Source organism: Pleurodeles waltl, chromosome 5, assembly GCF_031143425.1.
Source record: "Pleurodeles waltl isolate 20211129_DDA chromosome 5, aPleWal1.hap1.20221129, whole genome shotgun sequence".
Lineage (NCBI taxonomy): Eukaryota > Metazoa > Chordata > Amphibia > Caudata > Salamandridae > Pleurodeles > Pleurodeles waltl.
In genome coordinates, this window is record NC_090444.1 from 421,093,035 (window position 1) to 421,108,764 (window position 15,730).

Sequence of the window (15,730 nt, forward strand, 5' to 3'; positions counted from 1 at the left end):
TTGCTGGTACCTTTTTTTCCCCAAAATTGGCATACAGGTGTCCCCCATGTAAGTCCCTAGTAAATGGTACCTAGGTACCCAGGGCACTGGTGTTCCAGGGGATCCCTATGGCTGAAGCAGTTATTCTGCCACCCATAGGGAGCTCATGCAAAGGGTTCTGCAGGCCTGCCATTGCAGTCTGCGTGAACCGGGTGCATGCACCCGGTTTCGCTACAGGTCACTGTAAGTCACCCCTATGGTAGGACATTTCAGCCCAGAGGTCAGGGTGCAGGTACCCGTGTGTGAGGGCACCCCAGCACCAGCAGAGGTGCCCCCACGAATTCCAGCCCCATTTTACTGGACTTCGTGAGTGTGAGGATGCCATTTTATATATGTACCGGACATAGGTCAATACTTAAGTCCAGCTACATAATGGTAACTCCGAACCTGGGCATTTTTGGTATCAAACATGTCGGAATCAAACCCCAATACTATTGGAAGTATGATTCCATGCACTCTGGGGGCTCCTTAGAGGACCCCCAGCATTGCTATCACCAGTCTTACAGGGTTTTCCCGGACCACCAGCTGCTGCCACCCTTCAGATGGGTTTCTATCCTCCTGCCGCTTGATCTGATCAAGCCCAGGAAGGCAGAACAAAGGATTTCCTTTGGGAGAGGAGGTAACACCCTCTCCCTTTGGAAATAGGTGTGACTGGCTTGGGGGGGGGTAGTCTCTCCAAGCCTCTGGTTTTGCTTTGAAGGGCACATTTGGTGGCCTCCATGGATAAACCAGTCCACACTGGCTCAGGGACCCCGAGTCCCTGCTCTGGAGTGAAACTGGACAATGGAAAGGGGAGTGACCACTCCCCTGTCCATCACAACCCCAGGGGTGGTGCCCAGAGCTCCTCCAGAGGGTCTGGGGTTCTGCCATCTTGATTCCAACTTTGGCAGGGAACTCTGGGAGCAGGTAGGTGACATCAGGGGCACCCTCTGATAGGTAGTTACCTGGATAGGTGACCAAGCCGCCTCTTTGGGCTACATAGGGTCTTCCTCTGGAGTGGGTCCTCAGATTCGGCTTGCAAGACTCCAGCAGTAGTCCTCTGCAACCTCTGCTTCGACTTCTGGCCTCAGGAACCGCGACTGGACCCTCCAGGTACCTACAGGCTGCAGATCCACAAGGAAGACGCAACATTGAATGCAGAACTCATGCCAGCTTTGCAACATTTCCCAGGCTGTACATCCTAGGAAGACTGCAACTCTTCAGCCTGCAAGAAGAAGGAATCTCCCTTGGGGTGAAGGCATCACTCCCCTGTAACTACAGGTACCTGGCTGCACCGACTATCGGCTGCGTGGATCTCCCCTCATCCTGAGTGGAGTGGGTCCTTCAGCACGGGTGGTGGTCAGGAGAGTCTCCCTTGGTCCTCTCTACCAACTGTCATACTTTGGTGGTGGTAAGTCCTTTCTACTCCATGCACAACAGTACCCCTGTGCACCGCGTCCTTTGCAGCTGCCAAGGCTTGTTGCTTGACCTCCAAGGGGGACTTCAGGCGACGTGTAGATCCAGCCCCCAGACTTCCCTCCTGCAACTCCTGGACCTCTGCATGGTCCTCCAGCGACGTGGGAGCAACTTCTGTGGTGCTGCGTGGGCTGCTTCAGCAACTTCTGTGTTCCTGTCCTGTGGGACGCCTCTGAGTGCTGCCTCTGCTTCTGTGGACCTTCTGCAATGCAGAGGGTCCCTTGTGACTCCCCTCTCCTGGGTATGGTCCTCCTGGACCTTGCTGGTCACCCGGCAGCACCCCTTTTTCTCCAACCGCGAGTTTGTCTTTGCCAAGGCTTGTTGGTGGAAATCTTTCACTGACACCCATCTGCAATCCAGCTTCCAGCGTGGGATACCTTTTGCATGCATCAGGAACTCTTCTCCAGCTTTTCTGCTGCAGTACTGACCTGTCTTCCTTCTTCGTCGACCAACTCCAAAAGGTACCTCTGGGTGGGTAGTATCTCCTACTCCCCCTGGACTCCACAGACACTTCTGGACTTGGTCCCCTCTCTCCACAGGTCTCCATCTTCGGTTTTCCACTGCTGGTTCCTTGCAGGCTGTTATGGGTGTCTTCTTTTTCTTGTTTTCATCCTTTGGGGTGGTTTTGGGGAAATCCAGTGTTTTACTCCTGCATTCCTTGTCGCTGGGGGCACTACATTACTTACCTGTGTGGTTTCCTAGTACTCCCAGCTCTCCTCTACACAATTTACTTACCTAGGTGGGGCCCTGTGTTCGCAAACCACTTTCTTAGTATATGGTTTGGGTACATATATATATATATATATATATAGTATTTACTTACCTCCTATTGGAGGGTTGCTTCTCTAGTATTTTCTGATGCTGTGTTCCAAAAAATAAAGTACTTTTATTTTTGTACAACCAAGTGTTTTCTTTATTGTGTGTAAGTACTGCGTGACTGTAGTATTATTGCTTGAGCTTTGCATGTGTCCTAGATAAGCCTTGGCTGCTCATCCACAGCTACCTCTAGAGAGCCTGGCTTCTAGACTGCCTACACTTCACTGAGAGGGGATACCTGGATCTGGTATAAGGTGTAAGTACCATAGGTACCCACCACACACCAGGCCAGCCTCCTACACAAGTATAGTACAGTGAATCATAGAGGGCAGGAGGAATGGGGTAGGGACATGGACTCAGGTAACAGAGTGAAGAAGGGAGATGGGCAGGGTCACGAGACTGACCTTACAGGGCAGTCGTCAGGGGTTGCAGGAGCACAAAACACAACACAGGGTAAGCCGGACAACAGTGCAGCACAAGGTACCATGGAAAGCAATAAAGACGGGACAGGGCAATGCACATGGACAACAGAGAGTAGAGGAGAAAGAGAAAAGGGCAGCAAGCTGACCATACCGGACAAACAGTAGGGACAGTTGCATCATAACTGACCATGAAGGGAAGAGTAGAGGAAGCAGGGGCACGACAATGGGCCAGACGGGCCAGAGGGAGGGGATAGGGGCCTGCACTTGGAAAATGGAGGGCAGTGGGCAAGGCAGGAACAGCAAGCTGAGCACTGAGAGCAGGCAGGATAGGCACTGGAAGCATAACACTCCATGAAGGGCAACAATGAGATTATAATGGCATACACACAGACAACTGAGGAAAGGTGGGAGAGGGTCAGGGGCAGCAAGCTGACCACACAGGGCAGGTAGGAGGGGCTGTGGCAGTACAGAAAACCATGCATGGCAAGCAGGAGGGATAGTGGTAGCACAACAGCCATGGTGAGCAAAAGGGAAGGGGCAGGGGCATTCACAAACGACCATGGAGGACAGAAGGGAGGGGTAGGTGCCGGACACAGACAAGAGGGCAGGGGAAGGGGCTTCACAACAGACAATGCAGGGTAGGCAGGAGGAGCAACTGCAACACAACAGAGCACGGAAGGCAGAAAAGAGTGGCAGCAAAATGGACCATGGAGGACAGGAAGGAGGGGATCACGGCATGGAACTCGAACAGGCATGGTGGAGGTGGCAGGGACAGGCGGCCAAAAAATTGAAAAAACAATATGATCACACACACTGTCTGTTTTTTAGAATAATCAAAATTAAACAAAGTAAACAACTATAGATAGTACATTGGATGAGAATCTGCCCAAATCCCAGAAATAGTTCAAAACAAAAGCTAGGGCCAACAAAATATGCACTAGTCCCAACCCACACTCTGGAGTCCGGATTGGCTCAATCAATGTGCCAATTATACTCTTGATGCAACAGTCTTTGGACAACAGTTCTCATTGATGTTGTAGATTGTAAATTCCATCCAACTATCCATCTTCCTCTCATGAAAACAACTTTGAAGACTTTATTCAGTCAAGTTAATTAAATCCCAATGCATTTCGGGTGAAACTCTTCATCAGGGGAACTATAAAAAAATGAAAAATACATGCAAATTAGGTGAATGATGTTACTCAATAGTATTTACACATTAAAAGAAAAAAGAAAAGATACTGGGTATGTGTGCATAAAGTCATGCAATAGTTAATGCAGAAGATATTGCAAATCGTGTCTCTAAGAACTGGAACATAATACAAAGGAAAACAGGGTTCTGGATGATGACCCACCAATTAACAATGTCAAACTTCGTTGATGTGCAGATTGTGAGCAAAACCTTGTGAGCCAGACGAAACAAACAAGTAAGCCAAGCCCATCCAGAAAAACTGCCCTGGGGACCATGCACATCCATCACCCATGCTAATTTCTTGCCAAGATACTCTGATTGTGTCAAGCATAAAACTGTGCTAATAACCAACACCCCGCCACTGTGATGTGTTGCCAAACCATCCATTTGCCCGATGTCCAAAACACACTGAATTTAAATCACCAAAATGAGCCCATACAACGTCCTAGTCTCCAAAATCAGAAAGAAACAGCCTATAAAATACACTTCATTATATTCTCAATGTGAAAACCATCTTAACCTTTTCCCGAACCGCCCAACCGTATTATTTACCCTCAGGATACTAAACCCAAAGAACTTCTCTGTCACCAGTAAGTAGTGTGTCCACGCCGAAATCGGCATGGAATGGTAAAGTGAACCACAAAGACAGCAATGGGCTACTGAAATCGCGGAAACCAACAAAAATTCCTCTTTCCCGTAATAACGTTGACAGACGAAGTCATCTTATCGACATGATGCAGACAAATTAATTCCTACAATAAGTAAACAGTGTTGCCAGATTGGGCTATTTCCCGCACAAATGGGCGATATTTTTCCAATTTGTGCAGGAAAAAACCCCAACTGTAGGAACCTAATTAAGCGATTATTAGCTCGCTGTGCGAAAAAACTGTATTGGGGGGGGGGGGGGGGGGGACGCCACCAGCAGCGGACGTACACTGCTCCCACGTGAGAATAAATTAAATGGACTCTCCACCAGTGTCACATGATTCATGCTGCAGTGACTAGTGAGTGCGCAGCTGGTGGTGGTGGTGGTGGGCAGGAGGGTCACTGGGCTGCCCCTGCTGAGTGACAGCAAATGAGTATGCACAGTGCGATTTGCAGCGTGCATGCAAGCAGCATTGATTGGATAGTGTGGGCAATCAGTCAATGGAATGTAGAGGTCGGATTGTGGAAAATGGTTGGATTGGATTAGTAGTGGATACAAACTTATTTATGCACAGCACGTGCAGCAGGCAGCCAGCAGCAGAACATATCTGGCTATGATTAACTAATGTGCTAAGATCAGTGATGTAATCATGTTGGTAATTGGGGAAGAGGGCCGTCAATTTAGTAGCGAGTGAAAGCGCTACCAATTGATGGCCTGCCAAAAATTACTGGCTCGGCACCGCAGGCCGCCCGCTTGCCGCAGCGCAGTTGGAAGGAACTGAAGTTGGAACTTGAATGTGGTGGACAGTGGGCCGATACACGCTTTGCACAGCACTGCGCACAACTTAAACAACGCGGTGGGCCCTTTCTTCTCTTGTGCGTGGCAGCACGGCTGTGGGTGGCGCTCGGCTGCCACTGCCTGCCAGCCCCAAAGTGAGAGATTGGGGGTGGTGGGAGACTCCCCAGGCCAAGTGCAAAAGTCAAAAAACCTGCTGGCTGCTGCTGTGCCTGCCCCCATACCGACATGCGGCCGGTCGGTGTGCAGTGGAAGACAAGGTAGGTCAGGTATGCTGCAATTTGTGCCGTTGTGAGCAGAAGTATAAGTATGCCTTATTTCTAAAATTCAGGGGCTAATTGTGGATTGAGAGCACAGTGAACACTCTGAAGCATCACAGGATTGAAACCCCCCGTGCAGCTGGCACTGCAGAGGGGGGGCCCTTGAAGATGCGGCATATGGCGCATGTAGTTCGGTAACATTGTCCACATCCTTACAGGATTTAATGGCTACTTAAGGAGAGGTGGTTTGGGTGTTCGCTAGCAAGGGTTATTTTTTGGAATTTCAGTGAAAACTGCTGCATTTCTAAGCACCTTAGACTAGTGGCCAGCCTTTTAGAAAAAGACTACAGCTCACAGAATTCCCTTCAGCAGCCTTTCTCCCAGCTACAGAAGTAACCAGGCTGGAGTGGCGGACAAGGGCATATCTTGTGTAATCTAGCCTGGCACACAAGGGCATGTTGAGCCTCAGGTGGGCACCAGAGAGACTGGCATCCAGGGTGGCATAGCAAGTGCTTAATTTGTAAATAAAAACATGCTGGTGCCCAAAGCTCCCCTCTTAAACACGTGGCTGCTGCAATTAAATGTGCAAACACCCAATACTGAGGCAGCGTAATCCTGAAGCCATCTCAAGCCTCTTTAATCCATTTAAAGCCACTCACTGCCATTTCACCTCTCTCCTGCAGATTTCTGCTCTCCCTTTCTGACGCTTTTTAATTTTTCTCTTCCTCCATCTTTATTTATTTTATTTGCAGTAAATTCTCGAGGAAGAAAAACAAAGTGCCAGTCCTCAAAAATAAGTGCTGGTGCTCCGCATCCGAAACAACAAGCACAAATTAAGCACTGGAAGGAATCACATGTAGGTTGGTGATGACAAAGAGTTATTGTTTTCGACTCGTAATGCAAGGGGGTTACCAGCTGATCATTCTTTCATGTTTATTTCCATTTTTAATGTGTAATGTAATGAATGATCTAGGCACTGTGAGTTCCACATATTAGCTTACAATAAAAATTAGATTTATGCTTTAAAATGTTTGCTTCAGCCTCCGATTGCATTATTTCAGTGTTAAAGGTTTGGGCTACTTTTTGGACTGTGACTGGTTCATTTTGGGCTTACTTTAGACTGGTTGTACAACAGCTTTGGGCTTTAGAAGGCTTTTAAAATCTGGCAACACTGTAGGTAAACAAAATGGAGAAGATACTAGGAAAAAATTGTATATAAAAAAGAATTGAAATCCGAGGATGATCGCATAGCATAAACGTGATGAAAACACACCCAGTGAAAATTGCATGCTTAAAACAATCAACTCTGCATATCAATCATGTAAATCACAAATACTACTGTTCGTGAAACACAACATGCCCATCAACCTACCAACTGTCAAACTTAAACATATGTTCAGAATTCAATAAAATAGGAGTAAGATTAATGTGGTCTCATCCAGTACATACATGTTTTGATAACAAAGGTAAAAGTGCATAAACTAACATGAAAATGCAAATTATATCAACAGGCTCTGTGTGACGACATTGAGGCACAATGCGTCCACTCCCTGATTGAGTCTGCCTAAAACCTAGTAGCTATCTATTCAACATAGTAAGACTAATGTACGTTTTTCCATGTAGCTCAGTGCAAGCCAAGCTTAGTGAATGGAATAAATTGGTCAAGAAATAAGATAATGTGGTGTGTCTAACATAGCGATAACATCTTGCTTCAACTTGAGACATATGTATTTAGAATGGCCTATGATCCAAGCTGTGGATGTAATTAGATCTCCTATAACATGAATTGTCTGGTTTAACAAGATTCCACCATCTTGGTGAAGCTAAAACATAATGGATGTACATAAAATTGGCCAAATTAAAAATAATAATAAATGTAAACCTGAACTCTTTCAAGAAAACATGCCATCTCCAATTGGTCATTCAGACCAGCGGCAGCCATCTGACCATGCTAGGCAGGTTGGAGGAGAAGTGGCAGTTCAACGGAACACTCAGAGTAGATAGACAGGGCAGTAGCAGGCCCATGGAATATGGTAGGCAAAAAGGAGGGAGCAGGGGCCCTCTCCACTGGGTCACCCCAAAGTTTTTTGCCATCCTCCTCCTACTTCTTGGTGGATATGTGTTTATTGGCCATAGCAATCTGTACACTTTACCACTGCTAACCAGTGCTAAAGTGCTTGTGCTCTCTCCCTAAAACATGGCTTGATTGGCATATATAATTTACAGGTAAGTCCTGGTATAGTGCTATAACATATACCCAGGACCTGTAAATTAAATGCTACCAGTGGGCCTGCAGCACTTACTGTGCCACCCACTTAAGTAGCATCTTAAAACGTGTCCAAGGTCTGCCATTGCAGCCTGAAGGCACTGTCCCATTGCCATGTTGACTTGGCATTTAAAACCATGTGCCAAGCCTTAAGCTCCCCTTTTATTCAATATAAGTTACCCCTAAGGTAGGCCCTAGGTAGCCCATAGGGCAAGGTGCTGTGTAATTAAAAGGTGGGGCACGTACCCTTCAGTTTTAAATGTCCTAGCACTGAAATACCCCCAAATGTGTTTTTTACTACTGTGAGGCCTACACCTCCCATAGAATAACATTGGGGATTCCTTATTCAAATTTAAAGGCTGTAATTCCTAAACCAGAGTTGGTAAATATGTCATATTTGGTATCTATGAATTTGTAATGATAAACCCTATTTAATGGTAAAGTTGTATTTAACATTACAAGTTGGCATTTTCCTGCTCCTCTGTGCCTGTAGCCTGTTTTATGTCACAAGACTATGGTGGTCATTACAACCCTGGCGGTTGGTGTTAAAGCGGCAGTAAGACCGCCAACAGGCCAGCAGAAAAAAATGGAATCACGACCGTGGCGGAAACCGCCAACATAGACAGCCACTTTAACACTCCGACCGCCACGGCGGTACAGAAAAACACCGGAGGACAGGCGAAGGACAATGTACCGCCCACAGTATCACAACCTACCAATCCGCCACCTTTTCCGGGGCGGATTCACCGCGAACAAAAACACGGCGGAAACTGGACTTCTAAGGGAAAAAGCTCACCTCTACACACCTCACAAGGAATCCGGACGCCATGGAACCCGAGCTCCAGATCCTGCCAGCCCTTATTTCTTGCTGCTCTACCAGGAGCACGAACGCCGGTGGCGAAGACCACGGTGAGTACTGCACCTACGACACAGGGGAGAGGGGAGGGAAAAAACAGAGACACACACACGCAACACTCCCACCCCCACCTTCACCCACTACAATGCACACACTAATACAGCATGATACATTACAGTTACAACCCCCCAAAACCCGCAGAAGAATGCAAAGACAAAAGTAAATGAGTGTAACTATTGTAATATATTAAAATCCAGTACGCAAAAATATATATACACTACTAACAAATATATACACCAAGAATAGTACTCCAGGTAGTGCTCCATTGAAGTCCGTGGAAGACTTCGCCCACACTCAATCCCTGAACATGACGGAGAGAACACTGCAGGGGCATCAGATAGCAATAAAACAGGCACCTCAGGGGGAAGGGAAAGGGGGGGCACCTCAGCCGGTTGAGTGCACGATGCCAAATCCACGAGGGGGCCACATGCCCAATCCTGGGGAGTGCAAAGCCACAGTCTCTACAGTGGGTGGGTTGCCCACTGTTCAATCCTGGGGAGTGCAAAGCCACAGTGTCTCAAGTCTCTACAGTGGGTGGGTTGCCCACTGTTCAATCCTGGGGAGTGCAAAGCCACAGTCTCTCAAGTCTTTACAGTGGGTTGTTTGCCCACTGTTCAATCCTGGGGAGTGCAAAGCCACAGTCTCTCAAGTGGATAACAGTCTCCACTGGTTCTGGAGGGGGCTTTGTGCCCAGAGTGCTTCATCCTGCCAAGGACTGAGGTAGTGGATGCCTTTCTCCACTGGTTCTGGAGGGGGCTTTGTGCCAAGAGTGCTTCATCTTGCCAAGGACAGAGGTAGTGGATATAAATCTCCACTGGTTCTGGAGGGGGCTTTGTGCCCAGAGTGCTACATCCTGCTCGTGGCGGACTCAGTAGCGTCAGTGCCCTTGGTGCTCATGGGCCAGCGGTGCTTGTGGCGGCGGTGTCCTGTTCAGCGGTGCTTGTGGTGGCAGTGTCCTGTTCAGCGGTGCTTGTGGTGGCGGGGTCCTTGGCAGTGACTCAACAGCTGGCGGTCCTGTCTGGCCCAGCGGGGCTGGTGCTGGCGGTCTTTTATGGCCCAGCTGGGCTAGTGCTGGCCGTCCTGTCCTGGGCAGCGGAGCTGGTGCTGGCGGTTCTGTCCTTGGGCAGCTTGGCTGGTGCTGGCGGTGGCCTCCTGGGCAGCTGGGCTGGTGCTGCCAGTCCTGTCCGGGGCTGTTGGGCTGGTGCTGGCTGTCCTGTCCTGGGCAGCGGGCTGGTGCTGGTGGTGGCCTCCTGGGCAGCTGGGCTGGTGCTGGCGGTCCTGTCCTGGGCAGCTGGGCGGGTGCTGGCGGTCCTGTGCTGGCGGTGGCCTCCTGGGCAGCTGGGCTCGTGCTGGCGGTCCTGTCCTGGGCAGCTGGGTTGGTGCTGGCGGTGGCCTCCTGGGCAGCGGGGATGATGGCGGTGGCCTCCTGGGCAGCGGGGATGATGGTGGTGGCCTCCTGGGCAGCAGGGCTGGTGCCGATGGCGGTGGCCTCCTGGGCAGCGTGGATGATGGCGGTGGCCTCCTGGGCAGCGGGGATGATGGCGGTGGCCTCCTGGGCAGCAGGGCTGGTGCTGGCGGTGGCCTCCTGGGCAGCGGGGATGATGGCGGTGGCCTCCTGGGCAGCGAGGATGATGGCGGTCTTCTCCGCTGTGCTGCTCTTCCCAGACTTGCTGAGTTTCTTGTGCACCTTCCCCACCTTGGAAGGTGTCGTAGTTGACTCCACACTCCCACCTGTACCCCTGGGAGCGGCTTTGGTGGCTGGAGTCTTCCCCCTCTCCCGCCGGGCACTGGCCAACTTTTGATATTTGACAGGTGGGGGACTGTCCGTGCTGTGGCTCCATGCCACACTGGCTACCCTGCTACCCGGTGCACTCCAGATTCCGGTGACTACAGGCACCACTGGTCCCAGAGATGTTGTGGCTGAGATTCTAGGTTGGGACCTGGAGAGTCGGGTCCTAGGAGACTGATGGGGTGGGGGAGGTGAGGGAAAGAGGTCAAGGGTGGACAGGAAAAGTTTCTTGGGAACACTGGGACGGGTAGCTGGAGGGGGTTTGGGAGTGGAGGAAGAGGTTGTGGTTGTAGGAGGTGTTCCTTTGGTGACTTTGGCTGAAGGTGCATGCGCTGTAGGCTGTCGTGAGGTGGATGGCTGTTGGATGGGTGTGTGGCTGCGTTTGTGTATCTTGGGAGGTGGCATCACAGACACACTGGGAGAGGACACAGGGGACGTGTGAATGGTAGTGGGGGTGGTGAGTGCACGTGAGCGGGGTGTGGTGGTGTGTGTGCTGGTGATGGAAGTAGTGGCTGTAGATGTAGTGCATGCAGGTGTGAGTGTAGACGAGACTGGGAGGGAGGAGGGAGACGAGGAGGAGGGAGACACAGTGGAGGCAGTGGATGTTGGTGTGTCTGCATGTGTGTGATGCTTGCGTGAGTGCCTGTGGGATGTGTGGTGCTTATGTTTGCCTGAGCTTCCCTTGTGTGTTGACGTGTGTGCATGCTGGTCTGAAGGTATGCTTGGGATAGGTTGAGGTAGAGGGGATTGGGTCTGGGTGGAGGAAGTTGGAGGGGGGAGGCTAGAGACAGGGACAACAGCTGCCATCAGTGCTGAGGCCAGAGTCTGAAAAGCTCACTGAAGGGCCGCCTGACCAGAATGAATGCCCTCCAGGAACGCATTTGTTTGTTGCAACTGCCTTTCTAAACCCTGGATGGCATTCAAAATGGTAGACTGCCCAACAGTGAGGGACCTGAGGAGGTCAATGGCCTCCTCACTGAGGGCAGCAGGGGTGACTGGGACAGGGGCTGAGGTGCCTGGGGCAAAGGTAATGCCCACCCTCCTGGGTGAGCGGGCACGGGGCAAAGGCTGAGGGGCTGCTGGGAGGGCGGTGCTGGTAAGGGGGGTGGCAGCTGTACCTGTAGATGCGGGGGGCACAGATGTGGCCGCCACTACAAGGGAGCTCCCATCAGAGGATGAGTCCGTATCACTGGTGTCAGCTCCTGTCCCCGCCGTAGAGCTCCTCTCGCCCTCCGTCCCACTGCTGAATACCGAGTCCGTAGTCTCACCCTCCAGGGCCATGTGGGATGCAGCTCCCTCCTGCTACAGTGCCACTGCTCCTCCGCCTGATGATGCTAATGCACACAAGAACAGGGAGACCACAAAAAGGGGGGGGGGGACGACAGAAGAAAGACATGTTGAGTGCATGCATTACTGCTACCGTTGGTGGACACGACAGACACAGAAGCCCCCTGCACTACGCCGCGCACTTGGGCTCGACTGTTCAATTCCTGGGACATGGCCAACATCTGCACACATGGATGTCACAGGAGCCTGACTAGGTGTACTTGGCACTGTACACAGGTGGGGTGGGGTGCCACAGGGTCTGCCAGAACAAGGGGACCTAACTAGCACACTCGCCCTGGCCTAGGGAAACCCACAGCCCACCTCCCCCACCCAGACACCTCCACTGCGCGCAAAATCAGCAGAATGAAAGTGTACTCACCCCCTTGTGGCTGCCGTGATGCCCTCAAGCGCCCATCCAACTCCGGTACACCGCCACCAGGATCCTGAACATCAGGGGGGTCATGGTGCGACGGGCACCCCTCCCACGTTGGGAGGCCATCCCCAGCTGGGCCTCCGCCGTCTTCTTGCTCCAGCGGCGAATGTCCTCCCATCTCTTACGGCAGTGGGTGCTCCATCTGTGATAGACCCCCAGGGTCCGGACATCCTTGGTGATGGCATGCCAAATATCCTTCTTCTGGTGGGCGCTGACCTACATGAATTGTACAGGGGAAAAAGGAAAGTTATTACCAATTGCACCGTCACAGTCATTGGCCCCCATCACTACCCTTGCCATGTGGCACATGCACTCACCGTCGTTTCATGCACGCCTCAATCTCCCCCCCCCCATCTTTCATCCACCCCACTCCACAGAGGCATAGCCCATACAGCATGCTCCCAGTGTTCTTACCTGTTTGTCTGGAGGACCGTAGAGTAGTGTGCACTGGGGGAGGACCCCATCCACGAGTTTCTCCAACTCCTCCGATGTGAAGGCAGGGGCCCTTTCCCCAGACGCACGAGCCATTGTCTCTTCCAGACTGAGGTCACAGCAGCACTTGCAGTGTAGGTCCTCTCCTGTCGAAGATCAGGTATCGAGTGATTGAACAGATAGAAAATGGTGGTCACGTCCGCGGCGGTGCGTACCGTCACCGCCGGCATACATCGTCATTGGCTCCTTGGACCCATAGGGTCCAATGTTAACCAAAGCAGAATTGCGCTGCGGTCTTCGACCGCCTACCGCGACGGTGTACAAAGTAAGCGCAGTTACCTAACATCCCATTGTCCCACTTTACAGGTCAGACAGCCGCCATTTCAGGGGCCCACATGGCTTAATTTTTAACTGCATCACACATACCTAGGCCTTGCCTCAACAGTCATATAGGCCAAATTTCGGAATATGATTCATGTTCTGTGTAAGCTGTGGGCATGTACCTCTGAGTTGGTTGACTCTCTGCTCACGGTTGTCCTTCATAGGCACCGTGCGCTGGGACATGTGAGGAGATGGCGACATCCTCCGGTGTACAGACCGCTGGTGGACCTGTTGACAATGGAGGAAAGACATGTGATCATCACCTACAGGCTTGATCGTGCCACAATCCTGGAACTGTGTGCTCAGCTGGAGCCAGACCTGATGTCAGCTATCCGCCATCCCACAGGAATCCCCCCTCTAGTGCAGGTGCTGTCAGTACTCCATTTCCTTGCAAGTGGGTCTTTTCAAACAACAGTGGCCATAGCATCAGGGATGTCCCAGCCTATGTTTTCCAACGTGTTGTCCAGAGTGTTGTCTGCCCTGCTGAAACACATTCGGAGCTACATTGTTTTCCCTCAGGTGGAGGATTTGCCTACAGTGAAAGGTGACTTCTATGCCCTGGGACATATCCCCAACATCATAGGTGCCATTGATGGAACACATGTGGCTTTGGTACCCCCCGCAGGAGTGAACAGGTGTACAGAAACCGGAAGAGTTATCATTCCATGAATGTGCAGATGGTGTGTTTGGCAGACCAGTACATCTCCCATGTGAATGCCAAATTCCCTGGCTCAGTGCATGACGCTTACATCCTGCGAAATAGCAGCATCCCTTATGTGATGGGTCAACTCCAGAGGCACCGTGTGTGGCTATTAGGTGAGCACCTGGAAGCAAGTCAGTGGGTATGTTTGTCTGGGTCTGGGGATATCCCTACAGGTTAGTGTGTGTCTAACAGTTGCCCTCGCCATTTGCAGGTGACTCTGGTGACTACTGACCCCAGTGAGGAATCCCAGGACAAGGGCAGAGGAACGCTACAATGAGGCCCATGGGCGGACTCGGAGGATTATAGAGCGGACCTTTGGCCTCCTGAAGGCCAGGTTCAGGTGCCTCCATATGACAGGTGGATCCCTATTCTACTCACCAAAGAAGGTGTGCCAGATCATCGTGGCCTGCTGTATGCTACACAACTTAGCTTTGCGACGACAGGTGCCTTTTCTGCAGGAGGATGGTCCAGATGGCGGTGTTGTGTCAGCTGTGGAGCCTGTGGACAGTGAAGACGAGGAAGCAGAAGAAGAGGACACCGACAACAGGAACTCTGTGATCCTGCAATACTTCCAGTGAGACACAGGTAAGAATACAGTACAAACCTGCCTACTACATGTACTTTAACACTACTACCTCTCTACTGTCTGTCGTTTTCACCCAGTGTATGGTCACTGAGTTGTCACTTTCCCTTACGATTTCACAGATGTGGGTCCCACTGTGTGACATCTGCTTTGTTTCCTCATGGACTAGAGCTGTGTGACCTAGGTATGTTGACATTACAATTGAAAGAGCATTTTGTCACTGTAATTGCTAATACACTATTTCGAAATCACAGACAGACTCCAGATTGTTTTGTGCTTTAAGGGTGTTTATTTCAGTGCTCAATATTGGAGGGGGTTGTAAAATGGTGAGGGTTGATGGTGGAGGAATGTCCATGGCAGAGTCCAGTCTATTAGTCTCACAGGTGCATTGCCCAAATTGGCATAGGAAGTGGAGCTGGGGCAGTTTGAGGATGGACAGGGTGACAGGGTGGGACAGAGGGATGACATTCAGGGTGGTCCCATTTCTTAGCGGGGGTCTTGGCATCGTTCTCTGTCTTGTTCCTGGATCTCAGGGACCATTTGCGGGGTGGTTCTCCCTCTGCAGGGGGTGGTCCTGTGGCGGTGCCTTTTGTCCACTAGCGCCAGCGGAGGTTGTGGGCAGTTCATCGTCCAGGCTAGTGTCAGGGGCCCCTTGTTGTGCCACAGTGTCCCTCCTGGTGTTGAGGACTTCCTTCAGCACCCCTACAATGGTTCCCAGGGTGGAATTGATGGATCTGAGTTCCTCCCTGAAGCCCAAATATTGTTCCTCCTGCAGGCGCTGGGTCTCATGAAACTTGGCCAGTACCGTTGCCATCGTCTCCTGGGAATGGTGGTAGGCTCCCATGATGTTGGAGAGGGCCTCATGGCGAGTGGGTTCCCTTGGCCTGTCCTCCCCCTGTCACACAGCAGCCCTCCCAGTTCCCCGGTTTTTCTTGGCCTTTGTCCCCTGAACCGTGTGCCCACTGCCACTGCCCCAGGGTCCCTGCTGTTCTTGGGGTGGTGGGTTTGCCTGGGGTCCCTGTAGTGGTGGACACACTGCTGCTTGACGTGTCCTGGGGACAGAGGTATGGGCCCACTGGATGGGTGCTGTGCTGGTGTTTCCTGAGGGGGGAGGCTCTGTGGTGGCCTGTGACTGTGTCAGGGGAACCGACTGTCCCGAGGTCCCAGATGGGCCGGGCTGGTCATCTAGATCCAGTTGGAAAGAGCTGCTGTCATCACTGTGGGCCTCTTCTGTTGGTGGTGTGGACATGTGTGGACCCTACTGTCCAGTGACGTT